Below are 13,676 nucleotides of genomic sequence, written 5' to 3' on the forward strand. Positions count from 1 at the left end.
TTCTGAATCAGCTCTTCCTCCTTTCATGCTTGTGCCCTTGAAGTTTGGCTTCATGTATGGCTGTGTTCTATTAAAACCAAGCCCTCATTGCTGTCACCTTGCTTCACCTACAGCCCAGGAAAGAAGCCACTTTTCCACCCCATTTTTCACTGGTTGTGAGCTACTGGAAGATTGTGACCTACAGAGGTTTCCATTCCATACTCATCACAGATGCACCTTAAGCAACCACAACTAAGCCCTGTCATGTTCACGTCCTGTTTGTCTCCCAGCCTATCTTCAAAGGCAGGATGGATTATTTTATTACACGTGGAATTTAAAAAAATAAATCATCTTGTAGTTTCTAGTTTTACTAACCTGAATAAAGCCCTTCCTAGATTAAAATACATCCAAACCCACCTTCCCCAAAGTATATTTCAGCCCAGAAACCACATCAGTGGCAAAGATATGCCAAATTTCACACCAGAGCATTTAGATATCGAGAGAAAGACCCTTCATCACACAGGACTGCATTTTATTGATCAGCCAGTTTTAATAACTTTTCAGGACCTGGGAGTAGAATCTACACTCCTAAGCAGGTGCTAGTGAGTGGCCTAACTTGAAAGTAAATTTCTTGCTTCATGTAAGACAGCCCAGAAACCCTTGGAAAAAAGACAACTGGCCAACAGTGAGCAAGGGTGTTCTGCCAAGTATTTTGTCCTACCAAAACATTAGCAGAGTTTGTTTTACAACATCTTGGGAGGGCTAGAAAGAAAAGGAAAGTAGTTAAAAAACAACAGAGAACAAAAAAAAAAAAGCCAACCAATACATTTTTTGCTATTCTCCAGCTGGATAAATTACAGGGACACTCCAGAGAATTAAAGCATCATCTGAAAGAACAGGAGATGTCAGTTCCACACCACCTTCCACCCTCTCTCTTACACACACTACCATGTTTATCTTGACAAAAATTTGGGACCCCTCTCTCCCCTACCACAGAAAATATGTCCAGCTACAAGCTACATATTTTTCCCTCAACAGATCAGTTGAATCAAAGTCCTTACTAGTAGGATGCATGTAAGACAACAAGGGTGCTTGATTAATTCCTCCCACATCAATATTCAAATGAAACCTAACAGATACAAAGGTGAAATACATGGGCAGAATGAAGTCAAATATGCAGCTCATTAACAGCATCTGACCAAACAGCAGATGTTTCCTCCTCCTATCACCCTTAGAGACACATTTAAGGGGAAGCCACAATTTGTTGCAACATGATTCTCCAGTTATTTACTTCATCTTCAACCAAAACTGATTTTAGGCTTTTAAGCATTTAAACAGCATTTAAGTATTTATATATAAATAGTTATTACATACATAGACCTTGATAAATTTACAGGCTCTTCTCAACTATATATAGGTGTAGCCTACCTTTATCTGATCGAAACAATTTAACTTTCAACAGCACTGACTATTATTTCAGGTATTCATATTTGCACACACACATATGGCACATATATCCACTTGAAGGATCCTATATACACACCATTGTAAGAATACAATATCTTTAAGAGCCTCATGCCCTGGTTTCAACATGCTACATTAGACAGAATGCTGATATTATTTTCAATGCCTTAAAATGCTTGAAATCAGAAGTCTGAAATTATTTACAAGAGAAATATCTCAGCAATTTAATCTTTCACATAAACACTGAAGAATGAGATACCAGTTCGCAGTGCTGAGCAATGAGAAAGAAAAGCAAGTAAAGGTATTATCAACTATGGTCACTGCATGCACCAATCAATCTGAACATACAAGATTCTCTGAATTCATGGAAAACTTTTCAGCCTGCTACAGAAGTGTCAAGTGTGTGCTCATATGCTTTTTTTGCTTTCATCTACTTGGACACGTCCTTAAACATGTACATCAGTCTTGCCACCTCTGTAGAATAAACCCTGAAATCCAAGTTCTACTCACGGATGAAATCTATATTGAGAGGACATATTTTCAGCTTGCCCTCAAAAAACTTCCAAGTAATGAATGAAGGAAGGTCCATCAGTCAAAACTGGAGGGCAGATGAGAGTCTTAGACCCATGCTGGGGAGAGACATGAGGAGACAGTGAAAACTCTCATGATTCTGTCTATAATCACTTCAGCAAAAAAATTTAATGGGTATCTTATTTTCAAGTTACCCAATATTGACTTGATAGTCCATAGATCACTTTGATGTGGATTAGCATTTTAGTAGTTTTAATGACAAAAACATGCAAGTGATATGCTTCTGAATATCATTAAGTGCTATAATTCAGACTGTCTACACTGGCTTAGACAGTTTCATCTGCTGCCATGTTGGGAAGAGTGTTCCCTTTATGAGTACAGAAATATGAAATAATGCTTCAGAAATCACTGGTGAACCACATTAATGATTTGCTTACATGCCAACTCAACATAATAGTTGGGTTTGGATGATACTGCTTTGAACAGTGCCTAAATATAATGACTTATATAAAGGCATGTTTAAAAATAATTTGTTTTCCTCCTTGTACTCTAGACTTTGCCTGTGCATGCTGGAGAAAGGGTGGGGGAAGAACCAAATGGGAGAGACTGGTGACATCTGTTCTAATATCACTCTCCCGAGTGGATAACACATATTGGAATAAAAGTGACATAATCCAGAGAACAATTACAGAGCCGCATTAGAACAACCAAATTGTGCAAGTGTCCAGAATAGCTCAGCATGCCTACAATGGCAAGTCTAGAGACAGGAAGAAAAAAGCTTCAACCCCTGATCTAAACTCAGCTTCTACACAATTTCCAAGACAGCAATCACCAGAAGAGTATAACTGAGCAAAGCAATCTGTGCTTACAGAAAACACTTTGGAATTGGCTCAGCCCAGCTGCTGTGTGGCACTATGGCCCCACAATCCTTCCACCAGAGCAACCCCACTGCCACAGTCCCTGACACGTCCTTCCTCCTCTCCCAGAATAAAAAAATAATACCAATGGACCCATCTCCACAGCTCAACAGAGTTCAGTGTTTCATGTGTACAATACTTGACCTCACACAGTATAATTAGGAGTAGTGTGCTTGCCCTTTGTTCCTATTAAACTAAGGAACTTCCAGTGCCAACACATGCAGGCGTCAAATGGATGCAGGGAGAGAATCCTGTATGATCTGGGCTCATTCTAGAAAACGTTTTCATTCCTTGAAATCAGCCCATTTTATGAAATGTTCGCCTTCTCTATTCCGTTAAAAAACACAGGCATCCCCCACTCAAATACACAGCAACCCGAAAAGCTTCTGTAATGCAAATTACCATTTGTCTGAGAAGGAGGATAGGGATCTTTGTGGCAGCCATTAGCCAGCCAAGGGTGTCCTCACCCCTGAATCCATCCTCTGTAAAGCCCTCCACAAAAGGCCCCATCCAACATTTTCTCTGGTTATTTCAAATCATGAAGAATAGTAACATTCTAATGGAAACAGTTATGCCCCACACTGCAGGGATACAACTCTAAAACTTAAAAAATATCAATTTAAAATAACTTCCTTCCCACCCCAAGCAGAACTGTCCATTCTAAAATAAAAATTCTCTATGCTGTTCTACAGCTTTAGCAAAATAGCTTGAGAATTGCACGATGCCTGTGCAGATGAGCCTGTACATCACCAGCATTTCAAGCCTTTCTTGCCAGCTTGGGGTTTATATTTTAAACTCCAATTTTCCACCCAGTACATTTTAAAGGAAAACTTCTAGGAACTACATATCATCTTTTAATTATTAAGACTGGTATGCATTCCGTTTTTTGCTATACACAGAAGAAAGACCAGTAGAAGAACATTATTCTGCTGTTACTACAGGGAAAAACAGTGAAGTTTTTATGGGGAAAACAGACCTTTCCCCACTCTGAAAGCAAAAGTGGGTGAGTTTGTAATGAAAACCTAAACCAGAAATTAAAAAAATAACCAGAAACAAAACCAACAAAACCCCCACACATTAACCAGGCTCACTTCATTAACTATAAAGCAATTTGTGCAATCTGACTTTTATTTTCACAGATTTTATGGCTCTCTCTCCAATCCAGGTAGTTTCTCCATCTGCACTGACACAGCAGAAGACAGCTTCACATCCACACTGTAAAAGCCACTGCATGGCAAAGTGAGCTTTAATTCCTTTATCTGCCACTCAAAAAGCACCTTGTCTAAAGCACATGCTGTTGAGGTGCAACTGAACTGGCCACTAATAAATCTCTTACCACTAGTGACCATTTATTTTGTCTGCTTTACTTCCATGCCTCAAAATTATTTTTTTACTTATATTTATGAATAAAAATGAGGTGCATTTCTTTCTGGGCTGGGAGAACCTCAGGAGATTAAAAATTCACACCAATTCAGGTATGAGGAGTTAGTTTAAACACTAAAAAATGCAAACCTCTCAAATCCCCAAGCAGCACACTGACTAGCAGCAAGAAAAAAAAGAAAAAGGTGTTTTTGCAGGATTTTTCCCAAAACACATCATAGTGATTTTACCAGCAGAAACAGCAAGACCTAAGATGCTGAGTATTTAGCAAACATTTTACTACCTGTGGCATGCTATTTTCTAGGTTGTTAAAGGAAAACACAAATAGCCACTGTTGTCTTCACTAAAAAAAGTGAAACTATGCAAACTCATATTCAAAATCACAGTCTCTCTTCTGGAAGAAGTTTGGCCATACAGTTCAAGAAATGACTTAAATGCTCTGTCTTATACAAGAACTCATATCTGCAGCAATGTTTCAACAGGCAGTTACAAATTTCAGTAGGATAGAAATGCTAGGGGGAAAAAAGCCAAACAACTGGCTTGTTTGCCTGTGTGCTCCTTTGATATCTGATAGCACATTCTGCAGGTAAAGTCTAGCTGGTCCTTGAGAAAGGATGGATAAAAGTCAGAGATTCACCCACAACCACTTCCCCACACACACATCCCGAAGCTGCACATGCCTTCATCTATTTCAGCTCCTAATGACTGCAGGGAAGACGTTGAGAGTCAGCCTAAATTGGTTCAAGCTTTTACTCTTCACAGGGCCACAAACTTTAATTTCAACTACTCTTTGCATAACTTAAATAATACACACAGTGCTCTCTTTATTTGATTCTTAAACCAGCCGTATCTGAAGCACAATGGGACATGTCACAGACACTTGCTTCACTGCCCTCATAATATGGTTTAATTATGATGACTGAACTAACAGGCTCACATCATAGACTTTTACAGGTTGACCCTGTGTCATCCTGATGTATCATTTTGCACCAGTTCAGTGCTGTAAATCAATTTAAGATCTCCAGCAGGTTGAAAAGGCTGGTAATGATGCTTTCTCTGCAGTCTCTGGAGACTCCACATTATACACAACTTACATTATTTATAAAGCTGAGATGATGCCTCCATTAGGCCTGTAAGACTACTCAAATGATATTTTACACACACAGCTTGGGCTGCACAGAGCAGAACACTGGCAATATGCAACATCCAGTACATTCATGCTTTAATTTAAAAAACAAAAATGCCCAAAACAGTCATAACTCCTTAATTTTTAAAAATTAAATCTTTATAGCAAGCAAAGAAATTCATAGTTTAATCTGAATAATTTCCTAGTACTCAGAAACACAAGTAGCACTTTCGTTAACCTTTGTATTGTTTTTCTTCACATTCAACTCTTTACTTCTGTTTTCAAACTACAGAGGAAAAGCAAACACTAAACTCTTCAGTTTTCAAATATTTGATTTGATAGTTAATATTTATACCAAAACAGAAAGATCTCCATCTGTTTACTCTGTCACTTCTCTCAAAAGTATCGGATCATCACATCTTCAAGGGTACACAAAAAAGCAAGTTGAACAGAACAGAGCAGGAAAAAAATGTATTTGATTACATACCCAATGGTAATGGGGTCAAAACAGATGCAAGGACAAATCCCTACCCTTAAGGTAACCTGATCATGCCTTGAACTGATCATTTCTCATAGCTGTGGAAGCCTTCTGGATCACCCAAATCAAGGGAAATTTCTCTCAAGCACCTACTTACAGTCTGAAGTAAATTGCAACACTTCATCCCTAAGACCACAGCAAGAACTCCAAAAAGGGCCAGATCCCTCTCATTTTCATACTGATGTTCTTCCAGTCACGACAGAGAAGTGAGCACTCAAAATCTGCACTAAAATCCAACAAGAATCTTGACAAAGCTTCATAGCACTGCTCTCTGGTTCAGGGGGGAAATTAGGTATTAATCAGTTGCGACTAAAAAACTCACGTCTCATAATTCAGCCAAGTCATTACTCACAAGCGAAAGAAAAAAATAAGCCAAACTTAGGTTTCCTCACATGATTTGCTTCTATTGTTTGACACGACAAGGTGCATACAGTCAGCCACATGAAGAATTACAGACACACACCTGCAAAGAAAAGTGTTCTCCGCGGGCAGGGTAAGCTACAGTTTTTATTCTTACTCCTGAGCGCTGCTTAAAAACACATATAACTATTGGAAGAAAAAATATTAAACAAGTTTTCTGTTTCTGACTTCCCCTCTGTGTGCAAAAGAGATTGCAACTATCAGTTATGACAGCTCTTTCCTAAGCATGTTCGTTTTAAGGTGCAGGATCTTTGAACATTGACATCCATTAAACACTGACATGTTTCAGGCAATGATCTGTTCCATTTGCCTGTATCTGAAATGCACATCTACTTTTACTCCTCCCCATCTGGCTCTAACAATACTATTTTTATTAACCTCTGCTTAAAATACTTCCCCAAATAAAACTGTAGGCGTGCATTTTATCCTAAAGTACACCAAAACAACGATTAATTTTCAGAATAAGCTGTTGTTATCCAGATACTGTAAAAGCGAACTGTAAGAACGTACCTTCTTCAGACTGATCTACTAACAAAAGAGCAATCACAGCAACCCTGCCTCGGTCAGAACTCCCTCTGACTTCAGTTTATATTAAAAAAAAAAAAAAAAAAAAAAAAAAAAAAAAAAAAAAAAGCTCAGTATTTGGCCCAGATCCTTTCAAACGCATGACTGAATATTTCCACGCCAGTAAATTTTAATAAGCTTTAAAGATCTATATTCAGGATAAGATTATTTGGCTGTACGAGTATATGAAGCAACTATACTGAGGAGGGGGAAAATCTCAAGCATCCAAACCCTCTAACAGGGAAAAGAAAAAAAAAAAAAGTGAACTTTCCTTGACCTCTAAGCACAGATTTGTCATTAAAGAAGAAAGGGGTGGCGGGGTGGGGGGGAACAGGAGGGGAAGGGGCTGCGGAAAGAAAAGAAAGAAAGGAAGGGGGGAAAGGAAGAAAGAAGATAAATCAGAGGGAGAGGGAGAGGGAGAGGGACGCGGCCGGGCCGAGGCGGGAGGCGAAGGGCTGTTCCCGCACACACAAAGGCGGCCCCTGCCCGGCCGGCCGGGGCTCCACCGTGGGGCCGGGGCCGGGAGGAGCCGCGGGACGGCGGGTTCCCGCGGGGAAGGGCTCTGCCGCCCGCCGGGCCCGCCGCGGCACCTACCCTCCAACTTGATCCGGGAGCGGTCCCCGCCGCAGGGACGCCATCATGCCGGGGAGCAGCAGAGCGGGAGAGAGAGCGCTGCCCGAGCCGCTCCCGCCCCGCGCCGGGAAACCGCGGGGGAGCAGCAGCAGCAGGAGCAGGAGGAGGAGGAGGAGGATGCGCGGGCACGGCCGCCCGGCCCCGGGGGCAGTGAGCGGGGAGGGAGAGGCGCGGGGGGACGCGAAGTTGTTACCGGCTGGCGGGCGGGGACGGGCGGGCGGCAGGCAGCTCCTCCGCGCCGGGAGCGGGACGGGGAGCGGGAGCGGGATGGATGTGGCCCGGCTGGCGTCAGGCGGCCGGAGCCGCCCCGCGCCGCTCACCGGCACACTCGCACACACACACACTCACTCACACACACACACACACGCACCGGCCCGGCCAGGGATCCTCCCCAAATTCCCGCCCCCGCCGCCGCGCCGCCGGGTCCCGCTGGGAGCGCTGCGCCCGCCGCCGGAGAGCGGCCCCGGCACGGCACGGCCCGGCTGCTGTGTGCCCTAAGCCAGAGCCCGGCCCGGCCCGGCTGCTGTGTGCCCCAACCCAGAGCCCGGCCCAGCCCGGGTGTGAGCCCCCTCCGGGACCCTCACCGCGGCTTAAAGGGCGTTTCTGCCCCGGCGGAGCGGCTGCGGAGCTCCGGCAGCGGGGCCTCGGGGACAGCGGGGGATGCTGCCAGACTTGGAGTTAAAGTCAATCCCTGATCGAACAGGATCATGTCCTGCCGCTTGCCGCAGGTGATTCAGCCTCGACTTGGTCTGGTCTTAATAGTGAAGTAATCGCTGTAATAGGTGCCAGTGACAGAGCACTCTCTGTCCCCAGGTGTTTTACAGGTGGGCATCCTCCTGCCCGTAGGGATTGCTGCCCTCACTCCTCATCCATGCCCGGGAACCCATTACAGTGCGTGAGGCTCCTGGTGCAGCCAGACCCACAGTAATGAGGCCTCACGCCGCTGTCCCTCTGAAACGAACGTGAACTCCATTTGGACCTGCAAGTGTCAGCTCCAAAGTGGAACTGGCTGAAAGTTTGGAGCCCACGTGTGGAACTGCGAGCCTCTCCTGCCTGCTGTGTTTACAGGGATCTTTGTAGTAGTCAGATAAGTGTTGCACAAGCAAGATTGAACTGAAACTGATTCTTTAACAAATACTTTGGCTTTTACTCAGTCATCGTTCCTGGAAGGAGATATGAAGCAACAAGTGCAAAATGTTTCTACGTGGCAAAATATTCTGATACGCCTATACCGGCATAATTATATCCCTATGCTTAGGCTAGTAAATTTTCACATGTATAGGCAGTTCTGAGTATGACTTTAACCTTATTATAAAATCCAGCAACACTGAGGCCTGGAGGACTTAAGGCCCTGAGAGTTTTACCAGATGAACAGAGGTCCTTGCCCACCCAGGTGCATTGGGAGTCTGAAGACACAGAATTGAAATGGCGTGCCCAAGATCATAGAAGGAGCACGACAGCAGCAGTAAAAAATGCCCAGGTTTATGCCTGTGAGGGTATCAGCACATCTTTCTAACTTCATAATCTAAAATTCATCCATTTTTTTGCCACATAAATACCACGTAAATTGCAAACAGGCAAACTGTGCTATGTTGTTAGGTATTATACTACAATAATAGTAGAGGAACCCCCACACAGGATGATGCCATAATATTGATGGGGAAAGCCTGGAATAAAATTACTCTTTTACTACTTAAATTTCGAACCTTAAATGATTCAAGATGAGTTAACTTTGGTAATCATCTTTAACGTGTATTTTGTGTTTGCACTGTACACAACTACAGTTAGCACAGTTAGTTACTGTGAACTTTTCTTTGTATGTGCAGACACAGATAGACTGTAGCACTGGACTGCAGATACAACTGGTAAAGACAAACTGAGAGGTGTTTAAATTTTGTCAGTGTAATCAAGACATTTACAAGCAAAGTACAGAAGAAACATGAAATGGATACCATTTTTTGTACTGTAGTAGTGCTTAATCTGGGTCCAGGTGTCCTGGAGTAGTGGATGCAGCAGTAGTATCTGCTTCAAGAGCTTGGCAGTCTCAGTGATCCCATCTCTCACAGAGAAATACATGGAAAAGGCCCTACGTGTGCCTGAGCTCTACTCTGCTCGCTGACTTGGCAGGCACAAGCTCCATCCACTGGATCCCGATTGCTCAAGTATCAATTCATGATTCACACTAAACAGATATGACAAGGAGATAATTAGGGAAGCACTGCAGTTTGTCAGGTGTCTTGTTAAAACCACGTTTTTACTGCTTTTGTTGTTGTTAGGGTTGACTGGTAGGTTGCCTTTGGCATGAGAGAATTAAATTATTTTCTACTTACGTTGAGGCTTGGGGAGGATCACATTAATATGCTGCTTTCCCTAAAAAGGGCTATAAAACAGCCTAGGAGAGTCTTCTGCTGATGTTTAATAACCAGAGTGGTTGTCCTGGAGAGGGCTGAGTAGACCTGGCTTCAGAGCAGTGGCGTGAGGAGGCCAGGGGACAAGGCAGAAACAGTGTGCTCAGGTCAGATCCACCTGGAGGCTTCCCTGGCTGGGTTTTCTGGCACACTGGCCAGAACAAAACTTCAAATCTGCCCCCTGCTTTAGGATGTGGACTCAGAGCTGACTGTCCATACCCACTACTCTGTGGGTGAGCAGTATCAGCAGTGTCTCACTGCACACACCACTTCTAACTCCACTGGCTACTTTAATACTCTGCATCATTAACTTCTTCCTGGCTTTTTTGGATAACATTAGGAAACTGAAAAAAGGAGATCACAGGGGTATGTACACCTGGGTATCAACCTTGATGCTCCTTCTTTGCAGTGGGCTGAATAACTCTGCTATCTCAAGAGGCAACAGAGACTGGGTTTTTTCTCTTTTTGCTCTGCACCTACATGATCACTCAGACTGGTGCAAGGAAAACAGGCCATGAGGCTGGGGCAATGAAGAAAGAGAAGAACCATTCCTGCAGCCCTCAGCCTGGGTTTTCATCAGATCAGGTGCACAATCTGATGACACCATCAGTCATAAGGCCTGTGAACCTGAATTTTAATGGAGTTGAGGCACATAAAGCAGATAAACTTCTAATTTCTGACATCTCACCAAGTACCTGCCCAACCATTTTTAAAATCTGTGTCTCGGAAACTGATTGTCAGAAGGCTGAGTGCTAAAAGACATTCATTATGCTGCATATTTTATACTATTATAATATGTAACAAGTATATAAGAAATACTACTAACTAATATTGTGGCTACAACAACTATTAGCTTTCAGTGTTCCTTTAAAATCCAAGTTGGTATGCAGGTTATGATTTGCTATTCCTTGTTAACTTCAGCCAGGCTTCATCTGGCTTAATCAAGAGGTTCCAGGGATGGAGACAGTTTAGCTCCAAGGTCAGTGACTTTGCTTCACCTTCATGTCCACCAGGTTTCTACCAGAAATTAAGAGTTTCATGGATAATTAAATAATTAAATTATATCAAACACACAACTTATTATTTACATTAAAATCACTGGGGTAATTTTCTTTTCAGCCATTACACTGTTGTCCTAGCGTGGGAAAATACCAACAATATTTTCAGAGAGAAGAGGCAGTTCTCTCAAGAAGAATAATAGCTTTCTAAGGATACTGGATTTCATTATTGCCTTCTTTCTTGGTCTGGCTGGTAAAATTTATCACCCTCTATCCTTCACAGCTTGTCTGCTTTGTCTTTGATTAGGTGAGGTATTAGACAAGCCTCCCACCTCAGCATTATTAACATAGGATATGCAGCCTGCTTAGCAACTACACAGATCTGTTTGGGAAAGGTGCCTCAGGCAGAAGACAGCATGTGGGAGAAGGTAAGGAGCATTTTTAGGAGGTCATCATAACTGTGCAGCACTGCATATGATTTTCCAAGCCCATCTGGATACAAGGTCCTGTCTAGACACAGTACAAGCACAGGAAAAAAAGGAACTAAGTTGTGAAAGGCCTTGAAGGTAGCAGTTGTGACATGAGGGCTCTCTATAGTCCTGCTTTTGGGTGTCTGGCTATTTTCTAGAATAAGCCCTACATGAGTTTGACTCTATATAGAGTCAAAGATCTACTTGGGACCTGCCTTAGTGTTCTGACTCACTGTCATAGGCAAAAAAAGAAAAAATCCATTTCGCTCTCAGAAGTTCTTCCTAAACTGGCCCACCATGATTAAGTGGGATTCATATAGAATAAATGTGGAACTTGATAATTTTACAAGGTTATTACATGTATTATTACTCTGTTATATTAAAGAAGGCTTCTGCCATAAATCTATCTGCAGATACCAGAAAGGTCTTTGATCAGATTGAGTAGTCATTCATCTTTTCCACCATTGGGATGATGGGAATCAGACCTAAATTCATTACTTCCTTAAGATTAATGTGCCCACCTAAAGCTGCCAAGATTCTTATTAAAAGTTACGATTCGAAAAGATTTGGGCTGAAACAAAGTATTGAGCAGGGCACTCCCTTCTCTCCTTTATTGGCTGTTTTCTCATTAGACTCTGATGTAAGGACTTTGCTCCAGCAGTGTTACATTTCTGGTAAAGAAGGGAGGTTGCCCTCTGTTCTGACAGCTCATCACGTGCTTCCAGCAATCACAGTATTCCTGCCCACTGCACTGCACCACTATTGTACTTTCTTGAGGATGGAATTCTCCCTTTGGATCTTGCCTGAATCCACACAGAAGCTTTTGAAGGTAGTTTCACTTTCTCCTGGCTATCACCTCAGCAAGGGATAATGGACTCGGTGTAATCAAACATTATTGGTTCTTTGAAAATTAAATTTCTCTTCAGTCATTCAGCTTAAAAAGATTTACATAACTGGAATAAACTAGCTCTATTGCTGGTTTCTTGGAAGACACCACTAAGATTAATCTTATCTCCCACTTTAATTACTGTTTTCAAGTTCTTACAGTCCTTGTCCCAGTTACATCTTGTTGCGAAAACCACCAGAGAATGATGTATTAAAATTTATTCAGACAGGTGGCAGAGACAAAATTAAAGCTAATAACTCTATGAGAAAAGAAATCAAAGGTGGTTTGGCAATCCTGAGGTGTTATTTCTTGGTCCCTTGGCTGCAGTGGCTGCACAAGCAATGCCCAAATGCCTGGGCTGTGCTGTGAGTGGCTGTGTGCCACAGCTTGGTGTGCAGGACTCAGGACTGCCATGGTCACACAGCTGCACTACATCCATGGGATAAGGAGCCTTGGAGCAGGACTGCTTGTGGCAATGTGTGAAGGCTGGAAAAACCATGGTAATTGTCTCAATAGAGGGTTCTGTCTCATTTATACCCAAAGAGGAGACAACTACATCACATCACTGGAAGACTAACAAAATGACACATACTGCATCTAAAAGCATGCCTTTACTTCCATGTTTTTGTTGATATTTTGTGACAAAATACTCAGCCCATTTTATATAATGATTACAAACAGAAAAGGAAAAGGCTCTGGATTCTAAGTCAGGTTGCCTGAGCTCCGTGTCACTCTTGGGTGAAATAGTCAGTAGTGAAAGAGTCCCACCCTCCCTCCTCCAGAAGGGCTGCTCAGCCCTAACCCTGTGTCACCCACCCGCTCTGTGCTGGCACAGTTGTTGTGCAGCTGCGAGCGGAACAGGCCCAGGGAACTCAGATGGCTGGGGAAAGCAAATGTTTCAGGGGCCAAGCTCGTTTTTAATTTGGATCAGTTTCCTGATCTGGCTCATTATGTGGTTGTCCAAATCCTTGTGCTGATCTTGTGCAGAGGCAGGACTGAGGTAGGAGGAAGGGTGAAGCTTATCTTTTTGATTGTGTTGTTGACTTCAGCCAGTTTAAGGTGGTTATGAAACACAGTGATAGACTAGGCAAGCTTTTTTTTTTTTTTTTAACCAAGGAAAAATTCTTTAGTTTTGAGCATAACTGCAAAGGTGGTTTTAGAACTGCACTAACCATACAAACAGGGCTCACTGGTGAATAACAGAAGACAAGGAGAATGTATGACTGGACTGAGAAATTCAGTGAGCTGATGTGATCACTGCATATTAGAAAAGGCAGCTGTTGGGCATTGCACTACATGGTAAAAAGGAAAAAACCTGTTGCTCTTCAGCTGTTCATGAATCAACCAGAGGCCAAAGAATTG

The 13,676-nt window shown here is 42.8% G+C and overlaps 1 protein-coding gene across 3 annotated transcripts in view; it reads right to left on the minus strand.

The window, feature by feature from the left end:
* Nucleotides 1-13,676, minus strand: part of SMAD1 (SMAD family member 1) — a 78,617-nt gene that overhangs the window by 36,249 nt on the left and 28,692 nt on the right. The window contains exon 1 of one of the 3 annotated variants that reach the window (XM_083861019.1): nt 7,746-7,851. The exons of 1 other annotated variant lie outside the window; for it this stretch is intronic. The gene's annotated coding sequence lies outside the window, so the exon portion shown is untranslated. Of the gene's footprint in view, nt 1-7,513; nt 7,601-7,745; nt 7,852-13,676 lie in introns of those variants that run through there. One more of the 3 variants, XM_083861020.1, reaches the window with a different exon arrangement.

Source organism: Zosterops lateralis, assembly GCF_965231275.1.
Source record: "Zosterops lateralis genome assembly, chromosome: 5".
In the NCBI taxonomy this organism is placed as follows: Eukaryota; Metazoa; Chordata; class Aves; order Passeriformes; family Zosteropidae; genus Zosterops; species Zosterops lateralis.